Here is a 12791-nt window from a genome sequence, read left to right on the forward strand (position 1 = left end):
ACACTTAATGCTCTTAATTGAGACAAGTACACAATATGGAGCAGCCTTTCTGAACCAGGGTACCCAGGGACCCTGGGGTGCCTTCAGGTTTCTTCAGGGGTGCCTTGAAAACATGCCCAAAAATTGTATACAAGCCAGCAGGTGGATCAATCCTGCCTTTTAGTACACAAAGCCACAGGTTTTCATTGTGCACTTTTATGACCTTCTAGCTGCCAGCATCCTAACAACCAATGACATCATCAGTTGATAAGGAGGACGTCAGGTGCATGCACCTCATCCTTGTTTGGCTCTCCCCTGCCCCTCTTCATCAGCACAGGGGTCACTTTAGCAGAGTGAGGGAGAGAAAATGAGAGAGACACACTGGAATACTAGTCGATACCAGTATTCAAAGGTGTATTTGCTTTGGAAGAATACATCACTTCTAACGTTGGGTGTGCATTTTAGATTGGGGTGCCTTGAGATTGTGCAGAATTTTAAAGCATGCTTTGAGATTATCAATAATTGTAAAGGGTTCCTTGACTGAAAAAGGTTTGAGAAACACTGCTATAGAGGGATATGCTTTGTCCATATTTCATGCCTGAGGTTTAAACCACTTTGAAACAAAGGTTTTCTTTAAAGCTTTCTTATATAATTTTGGGACACTGTTGGAAAGTTCTTCAAGCTTGCACCTCTGCCCATCTTTCACACCCACATGGCCATTATGAATCTGAACACAATCCATTCTTCTGTTTCTTTGTATGGGAGGTTCACTTCCATCTTAAACAATATTCTATTCTGAATCACTGATAGACTCAAGCAGTACTTTAGCAAATGTCAGAGACTAACAATGGATGTTCTTCCACTTCTTAATACGTTATGGTTAGATCATACACTACCTAAATATAGCATGATACTCAAATCTGTTACATTACATTAGTAGTTTTTCATGATTATATCACTCAGTATTTAGGCATAGCAATGCTTAGATCCTATTCATGCCTTAGCATATTGTAGCTTGAAGCTCAAAGCTCCAAAATGTTAAAAATGCCAATACCCTTGCTCTTAAGTTCTCTGTGTTCACAATAGCGCGTTCAGGTGTCTGTAGCTTATTGCTTGGAACCCCATAATTTACATGAGCTACTTTTGGAGTTTTTGACTCTTCTTTAGTGGGAGCGTGCACATATTTGTTAGGCATTTACATTAAAAAAAAATCTATGGGACCAAAAATGCTCCTAAACAGATACCAACAAAAGACCTCATGATTGCCTTACTCAAGTGTCAATGAGGGCATATGCAATTTTGACAGTATTTTGAAATTGTTCAAGTAAACATGCAAAGAACGTAACTACTATCAGAAGTGTTCCTATACCCTAGGGCAGCCTATGCAAATGTTTTACTGCAGAGGAATCCTTTTTTTTTTTAAATCAGATTTTTTATTAGGTTTTTGAATGTTTAGTTTTTTTAACAAACAAATGCACAATTTGTGCGCAACAAACTGCAAACAAATCAAAGAACATTGGTCATACAGTGATAAATTAGCAATCAGTAAGTAACACATACCAAAGAAAAGAAAGGGGTAATTTTTATACACCGTATGAACATATATCCTACGACAATAAAACCAGTTGACCCAAGTCTGTTACTTCTTCCAGTAGTGTCAAGCTGGACGTGTCCCATCTGCAAACTTGTAGATTTCACTGCAGAGGAATCCTTAAAACAAATTTCAGTTCTCAAGGAATCCCTGCTAAAAGCAATTTAGTCATTGAGAAAAATGGTTATCTACATTGATGATCGGAATACCACTAGCAAAATGATCATTGGTTTCCTGTAATGGCACTGCCAAGTGGCTTTCTGTCAAGGTTTTATTGCTCCCCTACCAGAGAGATTCACTCTAATTGTCCTGGTGACTGTCACTGAGACAGAAAGTGTGGGTCAATCCAAAACCATAGAATGGTCACCAGAGAAAGAAGTGAGGGTTAACCATCCATTGGAGACAAATGTTCCCGGGACAACTGGTGGAATGGGATTTTCCCACAAATCCTCCACCAAAACTCCCACAGCAACAACAATCACAATGATTTCTCAAAGAGAAACACTAAGTTATTGGTATGAATTATATTTGGACTGTTACATAAACCAATTAAATCACTGTTATATGCAGCAGTTTTATTCAGGAAAAAAGTATATATTTTTTTTAAAATAGCGTTCACTTTCATGTAATCATTAAATCATTAAACCCTTTGACTCCATCATTTGAGACTAAACAGCTGTCTATTGCTGTCAGTTGATAGCAGCATAATGCAATGTACAAACCTGCCTTGAAGGCAGAGTGACCTATGATCTCTCATTACCACTTGTATTGTTCAATTTGAAGAAATAATAAGTATGGAAGTGAAGCCCAGGCAAAGAATGTTATTAGAATATTTTATTTATAATGCACACGAACATTCTGTGATTGTTCAGTGATTTCTCTGCAAGAATTTGTAGGGGCCATAGTGGAAAGAAATACAAACAGCTGGAAACCTCGAACACTTTGTTTACTCCTGAGTCTCCATGCACACTGGGCTTTAAAAAATGCCAGATAAAAAAAAATGCTCATATAGAGCATTTGTGTGCACGCATTTATGAGTATTTAGTTTTTTTCTGCAGGAGAGCTTCAATCAAAAACATGAACCAGAAGGGTTTTTTTCTGTCTCTAAATGCTGAGCTTAAAGCGGAGTTCCACTCACCCTGTCAAAAAATAAAGGTCAGCAGCTAAAAAAACTGTAGCTGCTGACTTTTAAAAAACAGCCACTTACCTGTCCCACGGTCCCGCGGTGTGTCCCACACAGCCTGTTCTGTATTCCAGGAGGCATCTTCAGTGTTGGCACCTGGCTGTGACAGCTTGTGGATTCACAGCTGGGTGCCCACTGCACATGCGTGAGTAGCGCTTCGCTTCATGAATGGTCCTGTAGTCTTCTGGGACCTGTCACGTGTCCCAAAAGACTACAGGGAGGGAGAACACTTTCCGCTTCCGGTCGCCTACGCAATTGGACCGGAACTGAAAGCTGGTACCTGTCAAATTCGGGTACCCGTTCTCCCATGCCCCCCAAAGGTGCCAATCCTTAATGGAGGCAGGGGAGCAGTCCTTAAAGCGGAACTTCCCCTTTTGGGTGGAGCTCCGCTTTAAAATATGCCTCTTATGGTCCTAATGTGCATGGACACATAGGAAAATATTGAGCTTCTTTTACAGGCAAAACACAGAACTCCTGTAGTTGAAGAGTTTTTAAGCCAGTGTGCATGAACCCTGAAAGTGTCCTTATCATTGCTGTTGACAGGGCAGCAAAAAGGCTAGCCATATACATATAGATTTCTCTAGTTCAGCTACCAATAGATTCCTCTATCAAAGCTAAACAACATCATAGATAAAGAAATTTCCCTGCCGGCTATTGAATCCAGCAGCCTGTGAGATCCACAATTGCTGAATACATATAAAGTGACCGCATATGACACAGTCACTGTTTGGCCAACTATTTTGCACCCCACTTTTTTTTCAGTCAACTTTTTTCAAGCCATGTGGTGTTGACAGGTGGCTCATGGCTCAAAATTTTGCCAATTCAACAGGACTCAGACAAGACTTAAATAATAACTAAAAGCAAAGCTTTGTTTTTTAGTTCTGGATAGAGTGGATGAGAACCCCTGCCAGTTTTAATTGCTGTCTGTGCCCCGGTTAGAGAACTTAACCCAATCTATTTGTTCTGTTTACCATTTTCATTGAAAGTGAAAGTAAAAGAAAATCCCAAATCTTGGGTTGTCCCCAGAAAAGTAATAGAGGGGACATCTTTCAATGGGGACACAACACGACAGTAGTTGTGCCCAAGGAATTCCCTTAATTTGCAGGGATTTCCTCTCACTTCTTGTTAGGATATGGGACAGGAAGTGAAGGGAAATCTCTGCAATGGGACATAGATGGCAAAAAAAAATCTTACAGGGGTTATAACCCTCTCTTGCTCTATCCAGAATTCAAAAAAAGTTTTGCCTATAGTTGTACTTTAAATGTAATTCCTATTATAAGGCAGGTTACACTGATCCACATATATTCTATCCTTGATATTTAACCCCCTGCCGATGCCAGGATCCAGTATTTTTAGTGGGCTGTGGCAGCCAAGGCTGGTAGAAGAGGCTCCCCTTGGTGCTGGACTTTGATTGCTCACATCATCGGGGCACATCCTACCAGCTCCCGATCATTGGTAGTTGACCTTGAGCTGTCAGTAACAGCTCGGTCATAGTTAAGCTGGCTATACATGGACTGAGATTTGTCCGGTTCAGTAGGGTCCGGACAAATTTTGATCCATGTATGGCCACTGTAGTTGATCAGTTTCCCTGCTGGAAAATTTCCGCTCAATTAGTGCTGCAGGTTATAGCCTGCAACGCTGATCAGTGTATTCTGACCATGAAGGGGTCTCCCTGCTGTCAGAATAGAAGGATACAATGAGTAAGATTTCCCCCTACACCTCGAATGTATGGATGAGGAAATCGGTCAGGTGTTTCATTAAAGCCGCTGGTTGAACAGAAAAAAACGGACTCATTTATGGCCAGTTTTACACCGCTGCATTCACAGCTTCAGTCTACTAGTTGAGACTTTCACGATTCAGTGGTGGGTTTTGGTTCTGTTAACGGTGGGGGAACTTCTCCCCAACCTTCTCTCCATCTAACTGTCTATGGTCTGGCTACAAAAAGGCCTCCACAATGCTTGCGTGAACGGCCTTTCCATTTCTCTTTTTCCTGACCTTGTGTTTACACAGTGGATTTGGTGTATACACATGGCCTGAGTAGATGTTTAGTCTGTGATTAAATGGTGACATCCTCTCACCACAATGATTTGTCAAGCACGTGTTTGAGTAAATACTCCAAATTAGTCTTTTGAATATACAGTCTTATGATAAACCTTAATAAAGAAATTGGAAAAATAATTTCTGATTTTGGTTTCCATATTCTGTGTTTTCAATACTGGTTTAAATAACAAGCATGTCTGCAAACAAAGAAAAGTAATTGCATAGTTGTGTCCCTACATAGGGCTGTAAGTCTGGAAAGTGCAATATGTGATGCCACTTTCATTCAGAATATGTCTGGCTGTGTGCATATGCTGGGAATTGTAGTTGACAGGAGTCACTAGCTGGATGTGCTATTATAGAGATGAGAGATACGACAGTGAGCGATTTAATGACTGTTATTTAGTAAGATATGAGAAACCAGTGGGGCATGATGGGACTTGTAGTTTTACAATGAAAGAACAGATAACTATAGGGTATGCTGGTATTTGTGTAAAAATAGAAGAGATGGTATTGGGACATTTTGGGGCTTCAAATGCATCAGTGAGAAGACAACTAACAAGGTGATGATCACTAGTTCACTTTAAACGTAGTTTGTTGATAACTGGCATGTGAATAGTGTAGCAATTGTGCATACAGAGATGGACGCGGTCACCCATCTTGTTAAGGATCCTCCATCTTGTATCATTTCTACTCCCAAATCAGTCTCCTCCAATTCCCCCCTCCCTCAGGAATGTGGTCTGTGTGTGTATGCTGAGTTCAAAAGGCAACAGGCCCCAGTGGGAGGGCTCCATGGTTATAAATCCCAACCTAGCTGGTGCCCGGATGTCTGTTAGCTTCTCAATCTGGGATATCGTAAAGCCATAAAACCTTCACTGAGCTTCAAAGACATTCCAGGTAGTCGTAAAACAGACTCACATTTAAAAATACACTTTTCCATATAATTTTTTATATCTGGAGATATGGAAGACTTACATAAAAACCAGGCATATATTCAGATCGGTCACTTTAATACAAGTCGCCTGATATCTTACACCCCCGAGCTGAAATCTACAGGAGAGCTGAAAACGATATTTCCTTAACCGTCCCAGCAGGTATGTCATATTTCATATCTAGACGTTCAGCAGATGCTTCTGCATATTAATCTACTAGTGGCTAGGCAGCTACATGCCCTGAGGGTAAGTTATGGACCATGATATCAACTGGGAGGGATTTTGGTTCTAGCTTGGGTCTCCGCCTGCAACACCCTCCCCAAATGAGGCGATTGGTTCTCTGGGTGGTCACAGCTGGGTGTGGCATTGTTACGCAGGTGACAGCGCAGTTTTAGATTGGCTAGTCCTCCGGTCACGAGTTTGGTGAGAAGGGCTGGGGTCTAACGCCGCGATCATCACACATAGCAAATACTTTGCAGGTTGGAAAAGCTGGTCCCATGGCGGCCATATTTGTCTACACTGGCATGTGGTAGCCACAGGACTATTTTCAGTGGGAACACAGTTCCAGCACCTCCAGCACTGAATATATTTAATGGCAAGGGGTGCTGGGGTGTGCTGGAGGGTCTGTTGATGCTGACTGCTGGAAGATCTATTGTCACTGGAGGAGGTCTATTTTTGCATGGTGGTCTCTTGTTCCTGGGTGGTCAATTGTTGGGGGATGTATTTCACTGCTTTTATTGTTATCATTAACAAATTCCATTCAAAATTATACTTGGCTCTGTATTCTCTAAAAGGAGTGGTACTGGGAGGTGGGTATGACGTGGAACCAAAGGACGGTGCTTGGAAGTGCGTGTGTGTGGGGGGGGGGGGGGCAAGGGATGACTCAGAAGGGGGTGGTTCCTTGGTAGCCCTGGGTAGCCATCATGCAACTTTTCCTCTATGCTTCAAAATGTAAGAATTTGAGCCAGGGTGACACATGTTTAGGTGTGACTTTACAGACAAAAACCCTTGGATGCTTTTTTTTTTCAAAGGAGATGGAGATAGAGAACTACATACAAGTGTATTTTTAGCACAGTGCAATTTTAGGGTGTATATATACCCAGAACATTTTTAGTTTTGGATAGAATGGGGAAATATAGGAAGCTCTTCTCAGGTTTTACTGCTAGCCACTGCTATACCGCTAACCAGAAATTCCAATCTTCTCCATTTACCATGAAGAACATTTTTAAAGGGAAACTATAGTATATTTCTAATGAGTAGGTATTTTGAGATATTGCAGGGTTTACCATAAAAATACATTTTCACATTTCTAACTGCTTATACATTGCTCAAAAAAGCTAAAGGAACACTTTGAAAACACATCAGATCTCAAAGGGGAAACATATACTTGTGTATATCTATACTGATAATGACTGGGTAATGTGTTAGGAACATAAGGATGCCCCATCGTTTGATGGAAGTGAAAATTATCAACCTACAGAGGACTGAATTTAAAGACACCTGGAAAATCAAAGTGAAAAAATTATGCAGCAGGCTAGTCCATTTTGCTGAAATTTCATTGTAGTAACTCAAAATGGTACTCAGTAGTTTGTATGGCCTCCATGTGCTTGTATGCATGCCTGATAACATAGGGGCATGCTCCTAATGAGATGGCGGATGGTATCCTGGAGTGTTTCCTCCCAGATCTGGACCAGGGCATCACTGAGCTACTGGACGATCTGAGGTGCAACCTGGCGGTGTTGGATGGACCAAAACATGACATCTCAGAGGTGTTCTATTGGATTTAGGTCAGGCAAGCGTGGAGGCCATTTAGTGGTATCAATTCCTTCATCCTCCAGGAACTGCCTGCATACTATTGCCACATGAGGCCAGGTATTGTCGTGCATCAGGAGGAACCCAGGATCCACTGCACCAGCGTAGGGTCTGGCAAAGATTTCATCTTGATACCTAGTGGCAGTCAGGGTGCCGTTGTCTAGCCTGTAGAGGTCTGTGCGTCCCGCCATGGCTATGACTCCCCAGACCATCACTGACCCACCACCAAAACGGTCATGTTGAATGATGTTACAGGCAGCATAACATTCTCCAAAGCTTCTTCAGACCCTTTCACGTCTGTCACATGTGCTCAGGGTGAGCCTGCTCTCATCTGTGAAAAGCACAGGACGCCAGTGGCGGACCTGCCAATTCTGGTGTTCAATGGCAAATGCCAGTCGTGCTTTGTTGTGCCAGGCAGTGAGCAAAGGGCCCACTAGAGGATGTTGGGCCCTTGGGATCTTCTACGGCCCTATCCACCTCTCCTAGAGTAACTGCCTATCTCTTGGAATCTCCCCCATGCTCTTGAGACTGTGCTGGGAGACACAGCAAAACTTCTGGCAATGGCACGTATTGTGTCATCCTGGAGGCGTTGGACTGCCTCTGCAACCTCTGTAGGGTCCAGGTATCACCTCATGCTACCAGTAGTGACATTGACTCTAGCCAAATGCAAAACTATTGAAAAACAGTCAGAACAAATGCGTTGGGAAAAAAATGTCTGTGGCCTCCACCTGTAAAGCCATTCCTGTTTTGGGGGTCGTCTCATTGTTGCCCATCTAGTGCACATGTTGTTAATTTAATTAACACCAAAGCAGCTGGAACTGATCAACAACACCTCTGCTACTTAACTGACCAAATCAATATCCCAGGAGTTTAATTGACTTGATGCTATGCTCTCATTAAAAAGTGTTCCTTTAATTTTTTTGAGCAGTGTACAGTATATTTCTGTGGCTGTAATCAGTATAGATTTATAACTCAACCACTAGTGGGCGCTCTGTATTTGATGCAACTTCTTGAAAGCCTTCTTGCTCAACAATTGGGGAAATAAAATATCAACTGCACGGGGAGTGCATTGCTTTCAGTGTGTCAGGAGCAGCTAAGCACAACTACTGTGTAACACTGTAAAGCAGGCCATAGATTATTCAATTGCCTTTCCTTCTGCCATGAGTAGAAGGAAAGAAAATGACTCAGTTCCCCCATCAACACTGAATCCTTCCTGCAGCGCTATTGTGTGGGAAGGATCCCGGCCGGCAGAACACAGTGATCACTGCTAGCGGCTATAGCCGCTGGCAGTAATAGCATGTGAAAAATCCAACAGCCTGGTTGTACTGAAGATGATTGATGGATTGAATGGGGTACAACCAGCCTGCCCATAGCTGGATCGAATCCCTGCTGAACTGGCCGAGATTTGATCCATTTATGGCTGGCTTAAAGCAGAGAGCAGAGCATAATTAGCATATTTGGCTACCTATTTGTACAGTACTTACAGTATATCATTACTAACTATAGAAATGTTTTTTTACTAGTAATACACATTGTTAAAGCTGACATTTAGGTAAAAAAGGTCCCTACAGTTTTATTTATATCACTTACCTGTATACCTTGGATCCTGGAGAAATCTTCACTGCAAGGATGCCTGTCCTGTTCCTGTCTCAGAACTTTCAGTGTTGCAATGGTTAATAGCTTCAAGTCTTGAACAGCAGTACAGATGGTTCAGTGGGGATATGCCCCATGATTCATTCTTCTCCATTGAGACAAGTTCTTCTTTCATCACACTGCCTGTGACACCATCTATGAATAGTGGGGAGTCTGATGAGTCACAGGATTCTCTCCTCCATTCACAGGTCATGTTACAAGCAGTGCAATCAGTAAAAAACCTATTGTCATTGGGAAAGAGGAAGGTGGGGGTGTGTCCTGTCCGGACATTCTGTTCTGCTGTTCTGCCTGAAGACCCAAAGCTGTTAACTCTTGCAGCACTGGAGGTTTAGAGACAGAAAGAGGACAGGCATCCCTGCACTGAAAATTTCTCCCAAGAACCAGCTGCCTGCACAACCTGGGACATCCTTCATTACAGGTAAATGATGTGAGTAAAGCTGTAGATATTTTTTGTCTTTTAGCTAAACTTCAGATTTAAAAGTATTCTTTTTTTACTCATATATCTAAACAATCGTAATACATTATTTTTGATTATCAGGCAAGGGGCATCTTATTTTTAAGATCGTATTTAGTGCTTTTTGTGGGCCATAAGATGCCATAACTAAGTACAAACCTTGTGGGAGCACATAGAAAACTGTATTTGTACTTAGATGATTATGGTGTGATATGAGATGAAAAGCACAATACGAGAGAGTTGCAGATAGCAACCAACAAGCTTCTAACTGTCATTTCTACAGTGTAAATTGAAAATCAAATACACAGTGTTGGTTACCTTAGGCAACAAGACTTTTTATTTTATTAGTGCATGTTTCATAGCCCCCTGGTCTGCAAGGGGTGATGAATAATGAGTCTTTCCTCTGAATATTGATGTTTCCGTTATAGGTGGAACATGCCAAGTTAAGCCATCATCCACAGATTTCTAATTGCTTATGAGCGCTCCAGCACAAAGATTTCCCGTCCATAGCTTGTAGCACTGTTCCTGCTCACTATGGAGTTTTGGGTGTTCCCACATACCATGGGGTGTGCCCACTCCTGCTGCATTCCATACTATATAATAAATATCCAGCAGTAGCAGGGCCCCACATGCAGTTTGGCAGACCTGACCATCTTAAGAATAGATATCTTTAGAGAAACCCTTTGATGAGTTTGAGTTAAAGCTGAACTCTAGGATGACCTCTATTGCATATTTGGTACACTGACCATGGTGGGGGGGGGGGGTCATTTGGCACAGCTGCTTTTCACAGAGTGGCACAAGGTGGGGGTGAGTGGGGGGTGCACATTTTATCTGTGTTAACGCCTTCCCCCTCCTCCATGGGCTGGTGGCAGATTTTATGCTTGCTGGCCCTTTAGTGTCCACTCTGGAAGATTATTGACTTGGCAGTAGTGGGAAGATTCAGGCCACATGGCACCTCTAGAATATTCTCTGGCTTAGGTTATATAAACTCTTTCCTGACAGTTACCTCACATTGAGCCCCCCACCCTGTTGCATGCTCTTCCTATGTGGTTTGTCACCTCATGTATAAAGAGGGGGCTTGTTCTGGAACTCTGGATTTTACAGTTCTGTTGCTCCTTTATGACTGAGCTCCTTCATGACTGGTCAATTGATTTATTATGATTGTTATTGTATGTTAACTAGGATCTTACACCTGTTTAAAAAAATTAATAAAAGTCAGCAGCTACATAATAAAAAGACACTTACTTGTCCATGATCTGTCCTCTCCTGGGCCAGTTCTTTGCCAGTCTTCAGGTCCCCAGTGCTGCCACGTTTACTGGAAGCTGACTATGAAACCTTGTGACTCGACAGCTGGCTCCCCACTGCACATTATTATTATTATTATACAGGATTTATATAGCGCCAACAGTTGGCTCAGCACTTTACAATATAAAGGGAGACAATACAGCAACAATACAGTTCAATACAAGAGGGATAGGAGGGCCCTGCTCCTTGGAGCTTACAATCTAGGAGGGAAGCGCAGGTCACTCTTTGTGAATGGTACTGTAGCCTCCTGGGACCTGTGACTTGTCCCAGGTGGATGCGGCAGGCGGTGAACTTCTGCTTGGATCGCAGAAGTGGCAGAAACTGTCAAAACTAGGTACTCACTTAAAAAAAAAACTCTCCAAAAGTGGGAGAGGATGGGATGGGGAGTAGGTTGGAGGAGATAAAGCAGAACAGCAGAACTTCCCTTTTCAGGTGAAGTTCCACTGAATAAAGTGTAATATACTTTCCAAGTTTATTAAAATGAAATTTATCTTAGATTAAACCAGCAAATGTGCTGTGGTCATTTCATGCCATTTGAATTGAAGTGTTTTTGTTTATTTAGGCTTGGTGTCACCTACAACCCTATTTATTTCAGGTACTTATATAGCACTGTCAATTTACAAGGTGCTTTTACATATATATTGTACATTCACATCTGTCCCTAACCATCAAGGGATGTACAATCTAAGGTCCATAACCCACATTCATACATACACATACTAGGGCCAATTTAGACAGGATCCAATTAACCTACCAGCATGTATTTGGAGTGTGGGAGGAAACCAGAGTATCCGCAGGAAACCCACGCAGGCACAGGGAGAACATGCAAACTCCAGGCAGGTAGTGCCATGGTTGGGATTCGAACCAATGACCCTAGTACTGCCAGGCGGAAGTGCTAACCATTTAGCCACTGTGCTACCCTATGTCTTGTATTTGTTTCAATGACTACAAGGTGATCTCTGATTGAACCAGGTGGAGTTTGTGACATTACCATCCCTCTTCTCCACGTCTTCCAATCACAGAACACCTTGTCTTCGTTGAAAAAAGCATTTCATAAATGATGACTGTGTCTAGTAAGAAACCTCCTGTGTTCTGTATGCAGAAGGGAATCCACTTGCACCCTACATCAGCAGGATCTGTAAGATTCTGGCTATCACTATAGTAGTGCCAGCTACTACATTGACTTTCCCCTTCCCCAACAGTACCTGAGGTATAAGCTGTGCATTCCTCCATTGTGCCAAGCTGGACCAATATTACTCTGCAATACAAAAAATTCCTGGAGTTGAGCTTTAATTATCCATCGTCTACCAAAAACTGAAAATGTGGATACGCATTCATATGTGTTGAATATGGACAGCATTTTTCTGTAAGTTCCCTAGCTGTGTGTATTGTGTGGAATGACTTGGCCTGCAGTACCTCGGTGTTGTCATAACGCATGCAGCGTTTAGCCGAACGAGTAAATGGGACAGAGCTGGGCTCACTTGTGTTCTGTCTAGACGGGTAAACATATTTTCCCCGCGAATGTTTGCACGGACCTATATGTGTACTTTGCCATGCCGGTGTTTGTAAAGGCCCCATGTGATGAGAATGCAATCATTCCAGAGCCCTATTATCCAGTGCAGAAATTTTGACAGCAAGTGGAAGATTGTAATTACTCTCTTCCATTAGACTCTGTGGCTTTGGCCAGATAAGCTGTGGTGAAACGTGTGACCAGGGCAGGAGATCATGGATTGTCTTTCACTGTTGTCATGGCGACCGTGATGCAGGTGGCCTATTACTGCCTGGCTTGTCAGATCTTATACATCAAACTGGTGCTAAGTGAAAATATCTTTGAGGGCCCACAGA

At 42.4% G+C, this 12791-nt stretch overlaps 1 protein-coding gene across 1 annotated transcript in view; it reads left to right on the forward strand.

The window, feature by feature from the left end:
- Window positions 1–12791, forward strand: part of MAML3 (mastermind like transcriptional coactivator 3) — a 483261-nt gene that overhangs the window by 75298 nt on the left and 395172 nt on the right. The window lies entirely within an intron of this gene.

This window comes from Staurois parvus, unplaced genomic scaffold (assembly GCF_062004578.1).
Source record: "Staurois parvus isolate SC_StPar_1 unplaced genomic scaffold, SC_StPar_1.0 ptg000639l, whole genome shotgun sequence".
Classification (NCBI taxonomy): Eukaryota; Metazoa; Chordata; class Amphibia; order Anura; family Ranidae; genus Staurois; species Staurois parvus.